This window comes from Notamacropus eugenii, chromosome 6 (genome assembly GCF_028372415.1).
Source record: "Notamacropus eugenii isolate mMacEug1 chromosome 6, mMacEug1.pri_v2, whole genome shotgun sequence".
Classification (NCBI taxonomy): Eukaryota; Metazoa; Chordata; class Mammalia; order Diprotodontia; family Macropodidae; genus Notamacropus; species Notamacropus eugenii.
In genome coordinates, this window is record NC_092877.1 from 74,968,346 (window position 1) to 74,984,662 (window position 16,317).

Sequence of the window (16,317 nt, forward strand, 5' to 3'; positions counted from 1 at the left end):
TAGAAGGTTACTTTCTTGGTGAACAGATATCTCCTCCCATCCTTTCAGAGGAGGAATACCATCAGGGAAAGACACAGAAGTCAAGGCTTCTGTATCCCAAACATCCAGAAAAAATATTCAATGGGCTCAGGCCATGAAAAAGCTCAAAAAGGATTTTGAAAATCAAGTTAGAGAGGTGGAGGAAAAACTGGGAAGAGAAATGAGAGAGATACAAGAAAAGCATGAAAAGCAGGTCAACACCTTGCTAAAGGAGACCCAATAAATGCTGAAGAAAATAACACCTTGAAAAATAGGCTAACTCAATTGGCAAAAGAGGTTCAAAAAGCCGATGAGGAGAAGAATGCTTTCAAAAGCAGAATTAGCCAAATGGAAAAGGAGGTTAAAAAGCTCACTGTAGAAAATAGTTCTTTCAAAATTAGAATGGAACAGATGGAGGCCAATGACTTTATGAGAAACCAAGAAATCATAAAACAAAACCAAAAGCATGAAAAAATAGAAGACAATGTGAAATATCTCATTGGAAAAACAACTGACCTGGAAAATAGATCCAGGAGAGACAATTTAAAAATTATGGGACTACCTGAAAGCCATGATCAAAAAAAGAGCCTAGACATCATCTTTCACAAAATTATCAAGGAAAACTGCCCTGAGATTCTAGAACCAGGAGGCAAAATAAGTACTCAAGGAATCCACTGATCACCGCCTGAAAGAGATCCAAAAAGAGAAACTCCTAGGGACATTGTGGACAAATTCCAGAGTTCCCAGGCCAAGCAGCTAGAAAGAAACAATTCAAGTACTGTGGAAATACAATCAGGATAACACAAGATCTAGCAGCTTCTACATTAAGGGATTGAAGGGAATGGAATAGGATATTCCAGAAGTCAAAGGAACTAGGACTAAAACCAAGAATCACCTACCCAGCAAAACTAAGTATAATACTTCAGGGGAAAAAATGGTCTTTCAATGAAATTGGGGACTTTCAAACATTCTTGATGAAAAGAGCAGAGCTGAAAAGAAAATTTGACTTTCAAACACAAGAATGAAGAGAAGCATGAAAAGGTAAACAGCAAAGAGAAGTCATAAGGGACTTACTGAAGTTGAACTGTTTACATTCCTACATGGAAAGACAATATTTGTAACTCTTGAAACTTTTCAGTATCTGGGTAGTTGGTGGGATTACACACACACATACATACACACACACATACACAGAGCACAGAGTGAATTGAATAGGATGGGATCATATCTTAAAAAAATGAAATTAAACAGTGAGAGAGAAATATATTGGGAGGAGAAAGGGAGAAATGGAATGGGGCAAATTATCTCTCATAAAAAAGGAAAGCAAAAGACTTTTTAGTGGAAGGAAAAAGAGGGGAGGTGAGAGAAAAACATGAAGTTTACTCTCATCACATTTGACTACAGGAAGGAATAAAATGCACACTCATTTTGGTATGAAAACCTATCTTACAATACAGGAAAGTGAGGGTGAAGGGGATAAGCAGGATGGGGGGGAGGATGGAAGGGAGGGCAATGGGAGGAAGAAGCCATTTGAAGTCAACACTCTTGGGGAGGGACAGAATCAAAAGAGAGAATAGAAGTAATGGGGGGCAGGATAGGATGGAGGGAAATATAGTTAGTCTTACACAACCCAACTATTATGGAAGTCATTTGCAAAACTACACAGATATGGCCTATATTGAATTGCTTGCCTTCCAAAGGGAAGGGGGGGAGGGAGGGAGGTAAAGAAGTTGGAACTCAAAGTGTTAGGAACAACTGTCAAGTAATGTTCTTGCTACTAGGAAATAAGAAATACAGGTAAAGGGATATAGAAAGTTATCTGGCCCTACAGGACAAAAGAGAAGCTGGGGACAAGGGAAGGGAGGGATGATAGAAGAGAGGGCAGATTGGTGATAGGGTCAATTAGAATGCTCAGTATTTTGGGATGGGGGGAGGGGATAAATGGAGAGAAAATTTGGAACCCAAAATTTTGTGAAAATGAATGTTAAAAGTTAAATATATAAATTTTAAAAAAAAGAAAAAATCATCATTTTACATTATATTTTAGAAGAATAAATGCAACTTTCTGAAAATGCTAGGTGGGAATTGGTAGGAACTGAAAAAGGTAGGAATTTTTAACTCAGTCTTCCACAACTTGGAGAAGAAAATAATTTGGTATTTCAGCATACTACATAAAAAAGAAGGATATTTAGAAACCCTATCCAAGTGAATTATCAAGCATTTATTAAGTGCCTATACAACACCAGATAACTGGCTTGTGTTTGTTCTTTGTTCTCTAACTTGCTAAGAACAAGATGAAAGAGTCCCACCCTGGAGGACTTCAGAATGTAGCCTGAGAGAAACAGACATGTTTGAAAGAGATAAAAGATGTTAGAAGACATTAGCAGCCAAGGGGATTGGAATAGGCTTCATGTACAGCTTAGAGCTTGAGCTGAGCCTTAGATGAAAGGAGAAATTCTAGGAAGTACAACTGACAAGGGACTGGATTCTAGGCATTGGGGTAATAAGAACAAGAGTGAGATATGCAAGGGTGGATGGGTAAATGTTAAACAACCAGTTGCATAACATATTTTTACACTGGTAACATTTTCTCCATTACCTTATTGAGTCTAGACAATAAGCAAAACAACAAACCAAGCTTAGATTTGTAGTCTTTGCTGATTTCTGATGTGTAATTGATCATTTGGAATTTCCCATTTGGCTCTCTTGAGCTTGGGAGCTAGGTGGCACAGTGGATAGAATGCCAGACCTGGAGTTAGGAAGACATGAATTCAAACCCAGCCTCAGACACTTACTAGCTGTTTGACCCTGGGCAAGTCATTTAACCCCGTTGCTTCAGTTTCTGCATCTGTAAAATGAACTGAAGAAGAAAATGACAAACCACTCCAATATCTCTGCAAGAAACCCCTAATGAGGTCACAAAGGGTCAGACGTGTCTGAAAATGACTGAACAACAACCAATCCCGAAGCACTATGAGCTGGCTCCATCACATCCTTAAGGAGAAGGGATATGAGGCATCGTGTGTAAAGAAGAAAGAGGTCTTATTCTTGTACCATAACATTCATGAAATGAAGTAATATGGCTAGGCAGATAAATTGGTGCCAGGAGGCAAAAGTTTTTAAATGCCTAAAAGTAGAATCAATATTTCAGACCTAAAAGAAATATTGATTAGACTTGTGCTTTAGGTCAATGACTTGTAATATGTGGCAGATGGATTAGTTTGGAGAGAAACTTAGGGCAGATAAAAAGAAGCCTATTTGGAAGCTATTGTAAGAGCTCAGAGGAGAAATATAAAATGGTTGCCATATGAGTGGAGGGAAGGGGATGGGTATGATACGTTGTTGAGGTAGAAACAAGATTTAATTCGTCACCATCAATGAACCTTTGTGATGGCTCGATGAAACAAATTCTCAGTGTCAGAAAATCACTTTTCTAATACCACTTATAGGTGGTAAGTAATAAAGTTGGGTTTTGGTTTGGGGTTGAACTCCTAACTCAATAAACACCATGCTGACTCTCATAATATAACTGTGTTAAATTTCATGGCACCAATATTAGTTTCCCAGAAGTTAGTGATGGGTCAGTATTTCAATAACCAGTCATAGTTGATACAGATCAACTTGATGCATCACTCAAACGACTCCTAACAATGGCAACAGGGAAAATATACTAAGTTATAGTTTTTATATAATGTAAAAATATAGAGGGGCAGCTAGGTGGTGCAGTGGATAGAGCACCAGTGCAGGAGTCAGGAGGACCTGAGTTCAAATCTCACCTCAGACACCTGACACTCACTAACTGTGTGACCTTGGGCAAGTCATTTAACCCCAATTGCCTCATCCTAGGTCATCTCCAGTCATCCTGATGAATATCTGGTCACTGGATTCAGATAGCTCTGGAAAAAAAGTGAGGTTGATGACCTGCACAGCCCTTCCTCACTCAAAAAAAAACAAAGTCAAGTGCAAGTCATGTCATTATTTCTTTGATGGCATGGTCTTCTTTGGCAATAAAGGACGAACACACACAAAAATATAGGCAAAGATCCAAATCAAGTAAGCAAATATTTAGTAAGCATCTCCTAGTATATGCATGAGCCACAAGGACAAAAAAAAAATGGTGGTCCCTTCTATCAAGGACATAATTCTTTTATAGGAGCATTATTGACCACACAGATAAGTCCATACGTATGAGGACAGACATAAGAGAAATTAAAAAATAATTTGAGGAGGAAAGAGCACTAACAATGGAGAGAGTAACAAAGGTTTTTCCTACATAGTAGCTGAGTTTTAAAAGAAGGTAGAGATTCTAAAAATGTGGAAATAACTGGTAGAATTTGAGAAACTGTAGGGGAAGTAGAGCCAAAGAAGTGGAGTAAGACTGCTTTACACTTTTAATTGCACAGAATTTGGAGAGGTAAGTAACATAAATCTTGAAAATTTGGGGGAAGGAAGAAGTTTGTGGAAAGGCTTAAATAAAAGGCTAAGCATATTGTTCTTAGAGGCACAAGGGAGACACTGCAAATTTTTGCACAAGGACATGACATAGAATTGTTTTTCAGAAATGTGATTTTGATGGGTGTGGGGAAGGTGTACTAGAGAGCGGAGGAGAAAGAAGGAAGTCAGTTAGGACTGTAAAACAGTAACTGAGGCAGAAGGTGATGAGACATTGAACTAGGATAGTGACTGTATAAACAGGGAGAAGGTGACAGAGGTGAAAGATAATATATAAATAGAATGAACAAGATTTAACAACTGATTGGTCATGGGGTCCTCAGGAGAAGGAAGAATCTAAGAAGATTCCAAGATTGTGAACTTGGGTAATTGAAAGGATGGTGGTGCCTTCAATAGGAAGAGGGATATTTAGGGGCAGCTAGGTATCACAGGGGATAAGGCACTGGGCAGGGAGACCTGAGTTCAGATCCAGCTTCAGACAGCTACTAGCTTATTACTCTGGACAAATCTCTTAACCTCCCCTTGCTTTGATTCCCTCATTTGTAAAATAGGTATAATAATAGCAAGTATCTCATAGGATTATTACATCAAACAAGATAATATCTATAAAGCAGTACCATGCCCAGCACATAATAGACATTTAATAGATATATGTTCTCTTTCTTTTCTATTTGGAGATAGGTTATAGTAGAATGGGAGGAAGAAATAATGAATTCTGTCTTGGATGTGTTGATTTGAAATATCAGTGAGATAGCTAGATAGGGACGACAAGGAAAAAGTTGATTATGCAGGAATGGGATTCATGAGAGTGATAATGACTGGATATATAGATTTTGGTTCACCTGTGTAGAGTGAGAATTAGACTTTGAACAGGTGAAGACATCACCAAGAAAGAGGGCCCTAGGAGAAAACCCTGGGCAACACCCATACTAAGTGGGGAAGAGATAGATGACTCAGCAAAGAATATTAGAAAGGAATGGTTGGAAGAGAGCAAAGAAATAGTGTGTCATAGAAATCAAGGGAAGAAAAGAATCTAGGTGGGAGTATGCAGGTGGTACAGAGCCTTCATGTAGAATAAAGAATAAGAAAAGGGCACTGGAGCTAGCATTGAAGAGGTTGTTGGCAACGTTGGAGAGAGAAGTTCCATCAGTGGTAGAGTTAGGAGCCAAATTACAAGAACTGAGAAGTGAGTAGGAGGTGAGAAAGTGAAGGCAATGAAAATGAGTGATCCTTTCTTGGAATTTGACTTTGAAGGGTCAAAGAGATGTAGGATGATATCATGAGGGTTTGGGAGAGACACGTTTTTGGTTTTTCTGTTTATTTCTTTGCATGTTTGGGTTTTTTTTTTAAAGAATTCCAGAGACCAGAGCATCTCTATAAACAGCAGGGAAGGAACTAGTAGATAAAAAAGATATTCAATATGAGAAAAGGGATGATTGAAGGGGCAAGAACCAAGAAGAGATAGGAGGAGGTAGAATCAGAAAGAAAATTGGAGACATCAGGATTTCCAAGACATGCCATATCATTGACAAAGATTGGAACAAAGGAAGAGACTATGGCAAATAATATAGTGGGCTTTTGAGGTGAGGGGAGTAACAGGATCTCACAGCTTTTGTTTTGCCAGTAATGGAGGAAATTAAGTGTTTTGCTGAGATGGAGAGGAAAAATGATGGTTTAAGAGACTTGAGTAGGTAATAGAAGGTTTGAAATAATCATCTTGTAGAGTGTGACATAGAGTCCATCAGGGAAGAATAAAGGGATTGCCCCATAGCAGTGAGGACCCAGTTACTAAGTTTGCAGTTGATTTAGTTCGCATGGTTTTCAGACTTTTTCTAGTAGTCAGAGCCATGTTCATGGAAGCACCAAAGACAGAGGATTGTGGTAACCCAGAAAAGGAACTGGCAAAGGGACAAAAAACTATAAAGGAGAACATAGCGGATAACTGAATTTGTCAACTATGGGGTCAAGATAGAGAAGGGCTGAAATTAAATTCAAAACTGTTCTAAGAGAACAGGCAAAGGCATAGCAATTAAAGGTCATAATGAAGAAAAAGAATTATTTTAGGAGAAATAAAGTAGGATAAGAAATGGAAGTAAACTCTATTCAAAATGTTAGGTGCAATTTATTTGTTTAGTTAGACCTCTGAGCATATGCACAAAAAATTCAGTTGCAGGGAAATAATTCTTTACTGTTGATTCTCACCTCTATGCTAGAAAAATCAAGTCAGGCTCAGGTCTCTGAATATAAGAACCAAAATTAGAAATTCTTTCACTTGGGGCAAAAAGAAATTGTGGGAACATGAAGGAGGAGGGTTTGTCAGAGGAGAGACAAACAAGGGCAAGAACTGGTGTCTTAGAGAAAAGTGTGATGGAAAAGCACAAGGAGGAAGAACACTCAAAAGTAAGATACAGAATGATGGATGAAATAGAGAGGAAGTATGGTTGTTCTAAAAATTAGCACCCTGAGGCAAAACCCCATTTGCCCCATACTAGTTATAGGTCTATTGAAGACCAAGAAAATGAAAGAATTTTATGTATGAAGGCCTGCTAAGGCCGATATTCTCTTTATAGTTCCCTGAACACATTAGTAGAGATCATTTTGATCCTTTCAACATTTCCAAACCTCTCTGATGTCTGACCTGATAAACTGTGGGTACTTCCCTCTGCAAGAATGAATTCAGAGGAGGAAGAACTCAGCAGGCAATGCTTAATGGTCTCACTCTCCAGGCTTTATGTGGGCATCAATAACAAAGCAAGTCTCTCATTGGAACTTCTTAATGAGAACAAAAATCCAGCTAAAAAGGCTTAATGATCAAAGCAACAGTCAAATTTTGAGGGTAGTGTTATAGAAAGGCTATAGCTGTGATGAAACGTGGGAAGGGAAACCTTCCTGAGTTGTTCTATGGATGAGAAAAAGCAAGAAGGACTTAAAGGCTTTTCAAATTGCTATCAAATTCAAAATAGAAACATGATTAGAGAGAGCTGCTGATGGCCTTTCTTCCGTGCAGCGTCTGGCACGCGGGTGGTGATTGAATGACAAATAGCCAAGATATAAATATTACCCTGGTGGAGGGGAAAACTTTATAGACATGCTTCAAACCCCCTTTCCCGGATGCTTTTTAAGTAAAACAGAGCAAGCCTAGAAAAAAATACACATCTGCTACCCTCCCATAACTTCCATGATTGGTTCTTAGATCTGCATTCATAAAAGGAAAGCAACTTTCAAGGGGTTAACAATCACTTTCATCAAGCACATAAATCATGCCTTTAACCAAGGACATATATCATTCAGTTAGTTCAGGGAACCAGCACCCTGAATTTCAAAGAAAATACAGAGAAATCCAAAGACCAACAGACATGGTTTCCTCTACCTGAATTGAACAGACAATTGGACCCCAACTGCCTGACCATAATTATCAGAGGGGAAAGCACTGACATCTGGGTTCTCAAAGCCAGGGGCTCCTTAAAGTGGCTTCCCAGAATCCTCATCTGACATTCAAGCCTTCTTACCAAAAACTAAACCCCAAAGTAAAACCTTAACTCAGAGTATTTATACCTTTTTAGAGCCAGAGGGCATCACAACCCTTTGACCCAATGCCTCAATAGAAAAAATAAAAGGTACTTGGGACCCTCCTGCAAAACAACTTCCCTAATCAAACTTCCCACAATGGACAGACCCATCAATGGGTAGGAAAGATCTTTAATCACATTAAAATAATTAATAATACAAATACATACACTATTTCTAGTTAAATAAACTCTTGTTTTTCTATTTTACTCCTTGTAAGGACTTTTAATTGGTAAAGGCAAGATTCAATGAGAGGCACTTGATTATACTAAAACAAAAGCTGCAAAGATCCTATTTTGATCGCCCTCACAGGTGTGAAATTAGAAAAGGAAACCTCAAGAGATATCCTGAGAAAGCTCTTCAGATGGTGTTATGGTGCTCTTTGTCATATGTCTGCTAAACCCATTTCATAGATACAAAGGCTTTCATGTGAAAATTTGCATTTCCCAGTACTGAGCAAGGCTTTTCCTGACATGCCTCAAAACTCAGAAACTAGCCTAGAAGAACCAGGAGCTAAAAGCCTGCATTTTGATGAAAAAAGATTAATGGACCTTGTTGTTTTATCGGTTCCTTTACTCAATATCATCTGGCTCCTGTCTTCATAGATACACATATATACACATATGAATATGCATATAATATGTATATATGATGTATATGTATACGTAAATTTGCACATTACTCCCAGGCACATGACCATCTAACTAGACCAGGCTTCCTCTGTTATTTCTCACACATGGCTCTTTACCTTCCACCTATTTACCTTTTCACTGGTTATGTCCCCTTTCTGGATTCTCTCCTTCCTAACCTTGGTCTCTCCAAATCACTGGTTTCCTCAGTTTATGAACCACAAGGGGGTTCTTCTATTTTATATATAATTATATATATATATAATTTTACTAAGTTTATTTTATATATAATTAATATATATTTATGTTGCATATAATTACTTTTTATATAATTTTATATTACATATTCTATATACTATTAATAGATAAGTCCTATTTTATGTAAGTCCTTGAGAGTAACATCTAGCACAACACTTGGCATACAGTAGATAAAAACTATGAATGGGTTTATTTGGGGGGGTCTACTCCATTAATTAATGCGAATACAAACCCCTTCCCATTTGTGGGGAGAACTTTTTCAGGATCAGAAATACCTATATATTAACAAAATAATATAAAAACTACTACTTAATATATTTTTAGTTCTCTATCCTGTTTTGAAGATCTCTTTTGGCTTGAGTTTGTGAACTTGCATACATAGGAAAAAGTCCCTTCTTAACATATTATTTCAGAAATTAAAATAGAAATCACTTTCTGCTTGTTTTAACTTGGAAGTCATGTGAATTAAGAAGCATAAATACCTGTTAAACACCTCTTGTGTGCTGTGCAAACATCTTTCCTGGTAAAGACAGTTTCCAAAGCAGCATGACTAGTTACGATTCAATCTGACCTGACATTTGACTTTGCAGGAGCAAGGTGACCGCCAGGGCCAGTACACCTTCCCAAAGAGCTACCTTCACCAAGGGTCTTCTACCACCTTGTTCAATTGACACATGAGAGACTCGAGCGCCTTCCCAATAGAAATGTTTCACAGGATATCTAAAAGGAAGAAACCACAATTTAACACAAATAGATGTATCAATTAAATTGCAGCATTACAACGAGAAAGACAACTACAATAAGCAGCCAAAAGTCATTAAATCGCTTTTTTCTTGTTTAAGAAAAATTTTACAATGACTGACTGTTTATGGCTCTTTGGGGGATTTTCTGAACAAAAATACTGCAGTGGTTTGTCATTTCTTTCTTTAACTCATTTTATAGATGAAGAAACTGACATAGACAAGGTTAAGTGATTTGCCAGGGTCTTACAGCTAGCAAATATCTGAGACCAGATTTGAACTCAGGAAGATGAATTCAAGAAGTCTTCCGACTCCAGGCTCCCCCAATAAATTGATTTTCAATCCAGTTTAATTAACCTCACATTAAGCTTGTCAAGAAGAACAAGAGGAGATCATGTGAAATATGCCACTGAAAAAATTAAGCAGGGACCGCAAAAATTTACCCAGCAAAACTGAGCAATGCTTGTGAAGATAAGAGATGGATATGTGAGAAGTAAAGACACCAAAAATGCCACATCAGGATGGATCCACTTTGATGAATTCTTAAAGCAATCAACAATAGATAAGTTTCCTATCCCATTGACTTGTTATTTTGTAAAAATTTAAATAAATATTTGAAATATCACTAATCAAATATGAGAAACCTCAGAGAATTTTTTACTATATCTCTAAAAATTTCTTAAGTATCTTTAAATTTAAAAAAATGGAAACAAAAGGGAAAGTGGGGTGTAAGGGTGAGAAACAGGTAGAGGCTGAACTAGATGAAGGCAGGACACTTCCAAAATTAAACTCCTGTTTTTGATGAAGGGAAATCCAACTCAAAGAACTAGTTGTTATTGTTCAGTCATTTCAATTGTGTCTAATTTTTTGTGACCCCATTTGAGGTTTTCTTGGTTTGAGTGGTTTTCCATTTCCTTCCCCAGCTCATTTTACAGATGAGGAAACTGAGGCACACAGGGTTAAATGACTTGGCCAGAGTCACCCAGCTAGTAAGTGTCTGCCACCAGATTTGAACTCATGAAGGTGAGTCTTCCTGACTTCAGGTCTGGAACTCTATCCACTCTATCACCTGATTATTCCTAAAGCAAACTATAACTTGATTAGTATAAAATGGATGTATTTTACTTTGAGTGGTTCTATTAGGTTTATATTGATTAGAAAATTAAAAAGAATAGAGCGTTTGACTATATACAGTATGACACAAGAAAGCAACATACTATCACGGAAAGAGTAGTAGGCTTGTGGTCAAAAGAGACTAGGGTTCATATCCTACCCTTGACAATGTTATTCAACCATGGTGCAGTCACTTAACCTTTCTGAGCCACAGTTTTCCTCTGTAAAATGGGGATAATAGCATAAAATAAGGATAGTAGTATCTGCTTCTCAGGATCATTGTGGGGATCAAGTGAGATAATGCATATAAAACACTTCAAAGACCTTAAAAAGCTACATAAAATGCTGAATTCTGAAAGAATGTTTGGAGAAATGACAAATTTAGCAATTATAACACCAAATGCAAATACACTAAGCTCCTCAATAAAATGCAAAAGAATTACAAAGTAGATTAAAAAGGAAAAAGCTAATAATTTGCTTCTCCTAGGAAACATGTTTAATTTAGATGATCTATAAAGATTCAAGATGAAAAGCTGGTCTAAAATTTACCATGCTTTTGCCAAATCATGAAAAGCTAGACTGGCACTAACGATATCTTTCAAAGTTGAATTCAAACTGGAAAGTATTAACAGAGATAAAGAAGGGCATAATATTATGTTAAAAGGTTCTATACAAAATAAGTGCATATAATCTCAAATATATTTGCACGCAATAATTCTACAGCAAAATTCATCAGGAAAAAACCTTACAATCTTCGAAGAGGAAATAGACAAAATGTTGAATCTTTGCATATTTATAATTCTAATAAAGCATGCTACCCAATGGTCAATGAACACATTTTATGAAGAATGAAATGCTACTAATCACATAAAAAGATGTTCAAGTTTCTTAACTATCATACATATGCCAAAGGTCATAAGAGTTAGAGCTTTAAGGGACCTTAGAGATCATCTAATCCAGCCCCTTAAGTTTATAGATGATAAAACTGTAGTCCTGAGTGTTTATAACATTTCCAAGGTCACCAAATACTAAATAGCAAAAGTAGAATTGGAATATATCCTCTGATTCTAAATCCAGTGCCCTTTGCCCTGCCTACCATATCATGACTCAAATCAAGACATTCCCACGAGAATAGAATATGTGTATGTGTTTGTTTATGCATAAATATACACTTATATACATATACACATACATTACATACATATCACACTCATATATACGCACATATTTTATTTACATATTACACATATAAAATCCAATGTTGGTGGAATTGTGAGAAGATAAGCTCTCTAATATATTATCAGTGGCACTACAGACTGATACAGACATCTTATACAACATCATAATTTTATTGTACAACAGGATCCATGAATCCAGTGGTGTGCTAGAGCCACCTTTAACTGGTGTGAGAGCTGAAGTGAACATTTACACCACAGAAATGTTGCTAAACATCAGGGATTAATTTACTGTTTTATTGATTGTCCATACTTAAGAAAGCATTAATAATCCAGATTAAACTTAAAAGTATGTGCATACATTTTATTTTCCTGGGGAAACAGGTGGCTAAACATTTGCTAGTATACTCCAGTATTGCTTTATAAACCTTACTGGAACTCAGGAAAAATGTAGTAAAAGATTTAGGAAATGAACTCATAACTAGCTTAGAGTCCTGGTGATTGAATAACCAGAATATTTATATCACAATTAGGATTTATAAAATTCTTTACATCTATTATCTCATCTGAGCCTCACCACATGCCCATGCAGGGTGGGTTGTATATTTTAACGAAGTGAGGAAAAATAAATTCCACACTAAAAACTTCATCAAAGGGGGGAAAATGGCCTATTCATAGATATCCTCTGTGTATTAACAAAAATGAAACTGAGAAAAAACTCATATAGAATGAATAATAGCTTAATAAATTCTAGAATATCAATACAATGGCATATTAAGATGCTATAAATACCTAAAATGAAGGATACAGTGAAATATGGAAATATCTATGCATAATGATGCAGAACGAAATAACCAGAAGAGATAAAAGATTTCAAAAAAAGTTCCAACACTTGGTTCAACTCTGTTTTTCCTTCTTCCTCCCTTCTTTTTCTTCCTCACCCTCCTCCACTACTGAAAAATTACAGATTCCCCAGAAATAGCTCTGAAAAAACTGCACAAAAAATAACAGGAAGCTTAGGACAGTGAGCTTTCCACACTTTGATCAGAGCCCAACTTCAATATAAAGTTAAAAACCAAAAAATAGGCTGGAAAAATAAGGAAACAACAACAACAAAAATATTCTGATCATAGACAACTACTATGGTGACAGGGAAGATCAAAACACGAACTCAGAAGATAAGTAAAAACTGCTACATTGAAAGTCTGAAAGAAAAAATAGACAATTAGCTTCAGGTCCAAAAAAGAATTCCTGGAACAGCTCAAAAAGGATTTTATAAATTGCATAACAGAGGTAGAGAGAAAATGAGAAAAGAAATGACAGTGAGGCAAAAAAAAAAAAAAATCATGAAAGAAGAGTCAACAGCTTGGTAAAGGAAGAAAAAAATACTGAAGAAAATGACACTTTAAAACCAGAAGAGACCAAATGGAAAAAGAAGTAAAAAAATCTACTGAAGAAAAGAATGCCTTAAAAAGCAGAATTGGCTACATGGAAAAAAAAGTTGTACTAAAATTCAATGAAGAAAAGAACTCCTTAAAAGTAGAATTGGACAAATGGAAAAAGAGATGCAAAAGTTTACTGAGAAAAGTAATTCTTTAAAAATTAGAATTGGTCATGGAATTACTCCATGAGTCATCAAGTCATCAAGAAGCAATAAAATAAAATCAAAAGAATGAAAAAATAGAAGAAAATGTGAAATAGTTCTTCGGAAAACCAACTGACCTGGAAAACAGATCCAGGCAAGTTAACTTAAGAATTATTGTACTACTTGAAACCATGATGAAAAGGGGAGGGGAGGAGAGAAGAGAGAGAGAGAGAGACAGAGAGAGAGAGAGAGAGAGAGAGAGAGAGAGAGAGACAGAGACAGAGACAGAGACAGACAGAGACAGAGAGAGAGAACCTAGACATTATCTTTGAAGAAATTATCAAGGAAAATTGCCCTGATATTCAAAAACCATAAGGTAAAATAGAAATTGAAAGAATCCACCAATCACCTCCTGAAAGATTTCAAAATGAAAACTCCCAGGAATATTATATCTAAATTGGACAGGGAGAAAATATTGCAAGCAAACAGAAAGAAACAATGTAAATATTGTGGAGTCATAATCAGGATAACACAAGATTTAGCAACTTCTACATGAAAGTATTGGCAGAGTTAGAATATGATATTCCAGAGGGCAAAGGGGCTAGGAATAAAAGTATAATCCTTCACTAGAAAAAGTAGATATTCAGAAAAATATAAGACTTTCAAGCATTCTTGTTGAAAAGATCAAAGCAGAATAGAAAATTTGACTTTCAAATATAAGACTCGAGGAATACAAAAAAGTAAACAGGAAAGGGAAATCATAAGGGATTAAATAAGATTAAGCAGTTTACATTCATACATGGAAAGATAATACTTATAACTCCTAAGAACTTTCTCATTATTGGGGCAGTTAGAAGGAGTATACATAGACAGAGGGCATGGATGTGAGTTAAATTGATTGATTATCTAAAAACAAATTTAAGGAATAAGAAAGAGGAATGCACTGAGAGAATGGGAAAGGGAGAGGTAGAACAGGGTGAATTATCTCACATAAAAGAGGTACAAAAGAACTTTTACAATGGAGAGAAAGATGGAAGAGGTGAAGCAGAGCATGTGAACCTCACTCACATTGGTATTAGCTTAAAGAGGTAGCAACATATACATTCATTTGGGTATAGAAATCTGTTTCACCCTACAGGAAAATAGGAGGGGAAGTGGTTAAGTGAAGGAGTATAGCAATAGAAGGGAGGGTGGATTGGGGGAGATGGTGGTCAGAATCAAAACACTTTTGAGAATATACAGGGTGAAAGGAGAGGGGGAGGAGGGAAAGGAAGGAGAGAGAGAGAGAGGGAAGGAGAGAGAGAGAAAAACAGAAAGACAGAGATACAGAAAGACAGAAACAGAGAGACACAGAGAGACAGAAACAGAGAAGAATAAATAGAAATATTAAGGAGCAAAATACAGTTAGAAATCATAACTATGAAAAAGTTTTATAGCAAATTTTTCCAATAAAGCCCTTATTTCTCAAGAGAAGTATGTCAAATCTATCAAAAACAGAACCATCACCAGAATTTGTAAATGGTCAAAGGATATGAACAGGCAGACACAGTTATTTATAGTCATATGAAAAAATGCTCTGTCACTATAGAAATGCAATTTAAAACAACAAATCTAATCTAAAACTTCTCAGATTGGCTAATATGACAAAAAGGGAAAATGACAATTTCAGCAGAGGGGCAGGGTGTAGGAAAATTGAGACACTGGAGTTATGAACTGATTCAACCATTCTATTGAGCAATTTGGAACTATGTCCAAAGGGCTCTTTTTGGCTCAGAAATACCACTACTGAGTCCGTATTCAAAAGATATAAGAAACAAAAAGGAAAAGGACCTATATCTACAAAAATATAGCAGTATAGCAGCAAAGAATTGGAAATGGAGGGATGTCCATCAATTGAGGGATGACTGAACTTGTGGTATGTGATTGTAATGGCATACTATTGTGTTCTAAGAAGAAAGATACTCTCAGAAAAACCTAAAAAGACTTACATGAACTGATGCAGAGTGAAATGAGCAGAAATTGAAGAACACTGTATATAATAACAGCAATATTGTATGATGATAAATTGTGAATGACTTACCTATTCTCAGCAATACAAACATCCAAGACAATTTCAAAAGATTCATGATGAAAAATGTTTTCTATCTCCAGAGAAAGATGGAGTTTGAATGCAGATTGAAGCATACTTTTTAAACTTTCTTTTTTGTCTTTTTTTGTTTCTTTTGCAAAAATGACTAATATGAAAATGTTTTGCATAACTGCACATGTGTAACCTCTTATCAAATTGCTTGCCATCTCAGGAAAGGGGTAGGGAGGAAGGGAGGGTGGGGAAAAAATTTGGAACTCAAAATTTTAAAAAAATGTTAAAAATTGATTTTATATATAATTGGGGGAAAATAAAATATTAAATAGGGTATATAGATAGATAACTTCATTTCAATGTAATTGGTTTCTTTTTAATTCCATGTATTTAATTCCATGTATTTTTATTTTATGCATTTAAAAACATCATTCTGAGAAAGAGTCCATTGGCCTCACTGTACTGCCAAAAGAGTATAGAACCGAAAAAAAAGATTAAGAAATATTTCATGTCATGTCATGAATGGTAAGGAAAGAAGATGTTCAGATAGAAGACATGTTATTGTTCATTTGTTTCAGACATGTTCCAATCTTCATGACATCATTTTGGGTTTTTCTTGGCAAAGACACTAGTTTGTCATTTCCTTCTCCGGCTCATTTTACAGATGATGAAACTGAGGCAAATAGGGTTAAGAGTTAAG